The following is an 8,179-nucleotide window of genomic DNA, read 5'->3' as shown; positions in this document are numbered from 1 at the left end:
TTTTTATCTTTATATCGTAGTAACATAGAGCTGTGATTGCGTTTCTGTTATACGGAAACAGGAAAGTGCTTTAACTATTATGAATTAATCTAATAATAAGTAGAGTGGCGTCCAGAATATCAATTGTCGAGAGTTGATTATTCCTCGCTAGACACAATTATACTGTTCGAAACCGGATATAAACTTTGTGTAATTAAAGGCAACACGGGGCTACTAATCCGATGTCCGCAAATTCCATTAATTCGACCCCATAAGCGCTAATTCCCGCTACTTCGGATTTCCAGTCACGCACGCCCTCAAATAATTCTAAATTTTGGCCGCATATGGGTAGTTTAAATTATTTATCGTTAACAGGATACATGAGTGGTAAACTTTTCGAAAGGATGTTTATTGAAGGCGGCGATAGCCTAGTTGGTAAGGAAACGGACTGCCGAGACGAATGTCCGCAGCTTCAAAACCCAAGGCCACGCATTTCCAAGTTATGTGAGTTAAGTTTGTGAATTATCGCTTGCTTTAAGAGTGAAGGAAAACATCGTGAGGAAACCTGCGTACCTGAGAAATTCTCCAAGAATCTTGAGGGTATGTAAAGCCTGCCAATCCGCACTAGACCAGCGTGGTGGACTAAGGCCTGACCCTTCTCGATAGTAGAGGAGGCCCGTGCCCAGCAGTGGGACAGTATATAAGACAGGACTGATATTATATTTATGTTTGATCTCTCTGGTTTTTCCAAATACGAACTCTGTGGTATTTTATATGCGATTATTGAATAGTATGTCTGCGAAAATCTCAAAGTCCAATTTTCTCAATTTAATTAAAAAAAATCTTTCCTGTCATGTCTTGCGATGGGAACACAGATGGTGATAGGTGGCCTTGCTTGGCCCCCTGTCTACCCCTTCGTGGTTTAAAGCGTGATATATACGCACGAAATTATGTATTGAAAATGTTTGCTACAAATACGATGTTATTATTAAACACACTTCCTATTTCACAAATGTAATTTTATAAAGTTCAACCCTCCTTTTGTCTTCAGTAAGTCACAAATACCTTTAGAGAGCTCTTAATTGCTTACAGCAATGATACTGTTTCAAAGGCAGTGTTTAATCACTCCCTATTGATCATAGTTCGCCATTATGTAATACTTTTTGTTTTCACTTGCTCCAAAGCAAACGTTGCGATCCTTGATATATATGTACTAGAATATACGTCAATGCTGCAAATTTCTATTAATATAATTGAACAATAAAGATAACAACTTTAAATCATAAAGAAATAATGACAGATCAGCTAGCGTAAATGTTCTGTCCGGAAATACAAGTCGTCGATATAAAACTAATTTTTGGATTTTATCGTGGTTTTCAAGTTACAATAAATTTCAAAGTTACAATATCGACCTAAATTTTACAACACAATATTTTTAAAAATTTTCCGTGTTGACGATCCGATCTACCCAGAATGAGCTTACAATGTCTTGAAGTCGACAGCCGATTATTTGGGTTCCGGTTTAAGTCCACTAAGCGTGCTAATAATGTATTTCTAGTAGCAATTATTAAGTATAACTTAGATTGCAGCAAAATGTCCTATCACAATTACTTGAGCATTACATTAAGTAAATTATATTTTAATAAGCTAAAAACGCATTCCTTACTCTAGTTAAATGAAAACAACAGTTGCAAATTAACGGTGTTTGTCCACTCCGTAACTCATACTAACTGAGTTATGCCGACGGCTTGGCTCGTGGTCTTGAGTGGACCTAGGTTAGCCCGAGTTCGGAGTTTGGCTCATAAATGGAAAATGCTTTGGAAATTCCCAGTCTGGAACCAGCGACCTATATTCTCAGTCGTATTATGCAAATATCTGTTATGTTCAATGAATTCCCATTTCCAATATGCTGGTGTTAATTTAGTTCTAATATTGTGTTCGTTGATTTAGTGCAGAATATTTAACTGCGAAGTTAAAGATATTAATTCATTTAAGTGATTATTTTTTTATACGGGCGCCGCAATTTATTTATTTATTTATCACAAATTAATGTAAGTTTACAGTACTGACACCAAACCTATTACATTTTCATTAACAAAAATTTCAAACATATTAACAAATATAAACTCTATAAAACAAAGGATATCATTATTTCTTAACTAAATATTAAATAATTATTAAAAACTTAATACCTATACATATACTATGTGCACTTATTACAAACTATCTAGGAACAGCTTAATTACATTATATATATGGCGGGGTTTGTTATGAAAAAGGTCTAGATCTGCGTGTTGAGCGTGCATAGCGTTGAGTAGTGTACGGCGCGCAATATTATTCCACGGCACCTGATGGTAAATGGAGTGGCAAATGACGAGAGATGATTTCCCCTCGGCAGTTGTGACAATTATGCCGGCCTTTTGGAACTGGATATACCCAGTCTGATTCAAGAACGCGACACACTTACGTAAACCACTATGGCGGGTTTTGAAACCTTGTGTGCCCTGGTCGCTATTAGGGCGGATATAAAATATATCCTACCATAAGCAGTTTTTGTAGTTGTTTCATCCTTTTCCTCAGTTTAAATAGTTAAATAAATAGTCATAGTTTTATAATTTTTTATCTTATTTCATATATTTATTGGTATTAATTTCGATTTTATTATTAAAAATAAGCGTCTTAGCCAAGTGCTGTTAAATTTAAAAAAATCTTTGATAGGTTTGAAAGGCTTTGAAAAAAAAATGTACATACCTTTATAGAAATACAGTAGGAACCGGATAAAACGACATAAATGAATAAACTTTTGCTAGCGAGTCTGGGTATGTCCAGTTTTTTTATGAATTATAATAAAATAAATTGTATTCAAGAACACTATATCTTAGTAACAATCAAATATATTAGATAAGGTACAGTTATTAGAAATATTATCGATTCAAAACGTCTCTTTCACGTAGCGTTTATTTGCAGCAAGAAGGCGTCTGCGTAACACCTTATACTATTAACAGTCAATATGCATACTCTATAGTTACAATTTGCTTCTCAAAACAACTACAAAGGGTACCAGTTGTGTTTCAACAATACAATGCGAGGACCTACAATGCTAGAGTAGATGCGTTCCGAAGCTTTGAGAAGGAAAACTGGGCTATAATAGTTTATTAGGCTTCTCTCAATAGAGAAATGTAACTGATGTAATAGGTATTATATTTATACATTTACTCCCTTATTCGTAGACGTTATTTATCTAAGGAGCATTGTTGTGATAACAAATCTGTTTCTTAGATTGTAGTTAATGACTTTGTAGTGATTTTGTTAAATGTCGACTAAAATATTTTTAGTCCAGATTCCAAAGTATAATATTTTTGTAACTAATACTGTGAAAAGGCTAACCCTAATTTATTAATAGACGTTATTTATCTAAGGACGGAGCATTGCTGTGATAACGAGTCTGTTTCTCAGCTTTGTTTATCTGACAGCCAAGTATTTAAGTTGTATCCAATATTAGCCAATCACAACGGCCCTATGTCTACGCACTGCGAAGGCTGCATGCCGTCAGCACTGAGAAACATGCTTGTTATCACAGCAATGCTTCGTCCTTAGATACATAACGTCTATGAATAAGGGGTTAGAAATTTATGTTTATTGAAGCCTTATTGATAAATATTTTATATTTATACATTTAGATATTTATACGTTTTGAAACCTTATTGATAAATATTTAAGAGTTAATAACTGATGGTTTTTGTCTTCAATTCTCTAAGTAACGACGCTGATAACAAACAATACGACTACATAAATACCATACAAACTGAATTATACGCAAAAAAATTGTCTCAAATTGCACCGTGCTCGTTACCCTGAGATATTAGATTTTAAATCTCATAAAACCCGAGTACATTTAAATAAAAATAGTTTAGTAAATTTTATCGCAATTTTTATATTGTAATTTCCTACCGACGTTTCCAAGATTGCAGCCTTCGTGGTCACGGGGATGACTGAGGTGTTGGTCATCCGAAAAGTCAAAGTTGTGTAGATATTGTAACTTTTATAATAATAATATCAGCCCTGTATTATATACTTGCCCACTGCTGAGCACGGGCCTCCTCTACTACTGAGAGGGATTAGGCCTTAGTCCACCACGCTGGCCTAGTGCGGATTGGTAGACTTCACACACCTTCGAATTTCCTACAGAGAACTTCTCAGATGTGCAGGTTTCCTCACGATGTTTTCCTTCACCGTTAAAGCGAATGATAAATTCACAAAGAATACACACATGATTTTAGAAAAGTCAGAGGTGTGTGCCCTTGGGATTTGAACCTGCGGACATTTGTCTCGGCAGTCCGTTTCACACCCAACTAGGCTATTGTCGCTTCATATAACTGTAACTTTTATAAAATCCGCAAAATATTTTTATTTAAATGTCTAACATTCACGTAAACATAAGAAATCATTAAGCCCTATTACACTAGCCACAAAGTCCAATCCAAAACAAAACATTACTGAAAATGCTTGGCGGTAGAAATAGAAGTTCCAGTACATAACCTCGCATACGACAAACCAACTAGAAGCTTAAAACTCATGTAAAAACAATCACGTAGTTAGCGTTTCATAATTTCCATAATTAGTGGGAGTTCTGACACGAAGCCATTAGCACGTCCAGTATGATCGATAGCATCATCAAGCTATTGCGAAATGGAGGCAGGCAGAACAACTTTTTAACTCATTTACAGATCGCTCGCAAAGTGTTGCTCCAAGTTATAATCGATTGAAAATATTGAGTTTTAATATCTAGTGACGTGTATCGGTTATCGATAAGTGTTTAAGTTACGGTTGGACTAGATTACTTTGATGGGTTATTGATCTATGTTAATCTAGGTTTTATAATATGCGGGTTAGGGTTCAAATTCCTATGTTATAGTTTTAAAATTAAACAATCACATCCGAGTTACCCGGAATTTGCTTTTGAATTGGTCACGGTGTTATATCCACTTCTTGTCATATCATGGGTCATATTAATCGAGTGCAGATGATATAGGCGCGCCACTACCATCTACAGTGTAGACTACACCACCATAATATGAAGTTTTTTATTTCTTGCATTTAGACGCGCTATTCTTTAAAAGTACTAATAGTAAGTAAATTAAGTATTCAGCATTAAGTCCATCTTATACTCTGCATAATATAAAGTGTAATAAATAAATAAATTAAGTGCCATATACTTTTTATCCCGAAAACTCTACCGCGGTTGGAACTGCAAACTAATGTTTAAGCCCTTCTACATCAAAACAGTATTAATAGCTTAATCACATTCCCTTGTACAATGTTGTCAATTCATCGGGCCGGCTGTCCACTTAAAACTTAAGGCCCAAGAGTTTGCGGTCGTTTGATGTTTCTTGTTCAGGCTGGATAATTGGAAGCGATTTCGGTATTATTAAGGAATTAATGAACGCGGGGAGATCGTTTATTGTAATATTGAGAAATGGTGTATTTAGATCTAGGATGCTATATTATGTTATCAATTGACTAGTTGTGCTCGCGGCTTCGCCCGCGTGGAAATTCGTGTGTCTTAAAGTTTTTCCCCCGTAAATCCCGATCCACAATCACACGACCTCTTCAACAGTAGGTAATCGTTATATTTTAGTCAGTTTACCTAAAACTGTAATGTACAATAGTACATTACGTTAATATTAACCTTCCTCAAGAATAGCACTGTCTTATAGTAAAACTGTACAAAAATCCGTTCACTAGATTTTGAGAAAATCGATCACATACAGACGGACAGCTTTTGGCGACTTTGTTTTATAATATTATAGATAGATATTTATTTTCTTACAATACGCCTCGAACTTAAAATGTAGTTGTAAGTCATTTATAATGATATAATATCATAACTTCTTATAATATTTAATATTCGAAGAATGTTCGCCAAAACAATGGATACTATAATTTAGTTTTTACATTTCTAAAAACCATCCATAGCAGTATCGAGTAGATTCGAGCAATATTAATCGAAATCACGGAAATTCTAACAATCCCAACAATACAAAGAATAATAAATCTGACCGTTAAAAGCGTGCCATCCTTATCTCTGAAACACGAAAGGGGCCGAAGCCGACACTACTACGAAACCGAAAATTCGGACAAGAGTTATTTATTCCCGAGTGTAAAATAGTGCCTTTGGTAGTTTCGAGGACGTAGAATTGCATTGTTGACCGTCTATTGTACTGTGACGTTTCAAATTAGAAGTATCCTTTAGGAAGTTGTTTCTGACACTAAGATATTAGATTTTATTTGAGTACAATATTATGAAGCGAGGTGAAGTGGACAAGGACTAATAAGGGAATATGTTATTTAACGTAAAATTATCTTAACTATAAAAATGGTTAAAAAATTTAATAAATCACTTACGCAAATAATCATTTATCATTCCACATGATCAAAATTTTCGAACAATTAAATTTTTAATCGATCATTAGATCGAATTATTTTCAGTCTGCGAAACCGAATTCGTAGTAGGGTTCTCGATGTGATATTTCGATAACTGCCGAGCACGAGCGTAATTAAAATGTCGTTAACAAAAAGGTGGAGAGCGAAATAAAAGTTTTTCGGAGTAGGGACTTCTTTTTTAACAATAGATGCATTCAATGTTCGGTCTCGTGAGATAAATCTAATTTCAATTACTTAAAGGTAGGAAGGTTTTTGCATTTTATAGTCTTTGAGGTAAGTACTATTGCTTTGTCCATTGCTAGCGCCAAGCAAGGTAGAGATATTGCGAAGTTAGATATCCAGATGGACCCTCTGGATTGGATGCATTTTTGTAATAGTCATATTAATTGAGTACACAAATCGGACAAGTGTGAGTTGGACTTGCGCATCGAGGGTACCATACAAACTTGTAGGTAAGGTATCTAAGTTTATTATAGGTAAGTTCAAACTTGACTAACTTAGAGATGGTCATTGCACCAACCACAAATAATACGTTTTTAATAATACATTGTTTTTTTTTTATTAAAGCACATATTTACAGCTTTCACATTTTCACCTTTAATGTACGGTAAGATATTGCTTCGTGCAAAATTTCATGATTCTAAATCAACGGAAATTAGTACAGGAAATTAAAAATATTTGAAAACATGCGACACGTTGAGATGAAAGTATATTTCTTTCACAGCTAAGAGGCCATAGACGCAAGTATTTGTCACAAATTTGAACTTGACACTTCTACCCTTTCCTGAGCAAAACGGTCTTGGCAGACTGACGGACAGACGCACAATAAAGTGATCCTAAAAGAGACCTTAAAAGTTTCTTTTGAGATATGTAACCCTAAAATCAGGAATGAGTAGGTCATTGATTATGTCGAGATCTATTCATCATTTTTCCTAAAAATCATTAATACGTCATCGATGTACGTCATAGAATAGTAGACTATCTTACAAGGTGACGATTTCCAACCCTCACGAGAGAATCGCTCATTTAATATACTCAACACAAAATAAATAAAACTGTAACTAAATATACACCACCTCGTTACAAATTAATCCACGTCGGAGGAACCACGTTAATTGCACGTTTTTAATGATAAAACGCTATTAAAACCACGCCAGTAATTAAAGAGGGTGGGCAGATTAAGAGGATAACTGACGGCCACACTTCGCTGATTTTTATCGGATCAATCATATTAAATTGACTTGCAAGATTAAAGGGGATTGTCAATTCTTTGCGTGATTTGGTTTCGGTTAACTTTTATAGATTGTGGTAGACCTGGTGGTGCACCTCAAATAAGAGTTTAAGTTTTATTATTTGTTTTATAAAATATTTATGTACTTACATTTATACATAATAATATTGAAGTTATTTTAGGTTTAAATTCAGATATAACTATAGATATAAGTCTAGATATAAGTTAAATATTGTATACATGCGATAATATATTATCTAGTTTCACTACATTCCTTTTGCAACGCACACCACCTCACCTATCAATTGCAACATACCTATCAAAATGGGGTCTTAGTCATTAAGTTCTAGATTTCCTACATACTTTTCTATACCTTTCAATTGCAACTTCATAGTCATCAAAACGTGGTCTTAGTCCTTAAGTTCTATGTTTCCTATATACTTCTCTCTTCACTGAATATTACGCTTGTACTCCAGTTTATTTGTACTCATACTCGACAGAGACAGTGTTAACCTGTGTAGCGAT

Source organism: Manduca sexta, unplaced genomic scaffold (genome assembly GCF_014839805.1).
Source record: "Manduca sexta isolate Smith_Timp_Sample1 unplaced genomic scaffold, JHU_Msex_v1.0 HiC_scaffold_28, whole genome shotgun sequence".
Taxonomy (NCBI): Eukaryota; Metazoa; Arthropoda; class Insecta; order Lepidoptera; family Sphingidae; genus Manduca; species Manduca sexta.
This window is presented reverse-complemented; position numbering follows the sequence as displayed.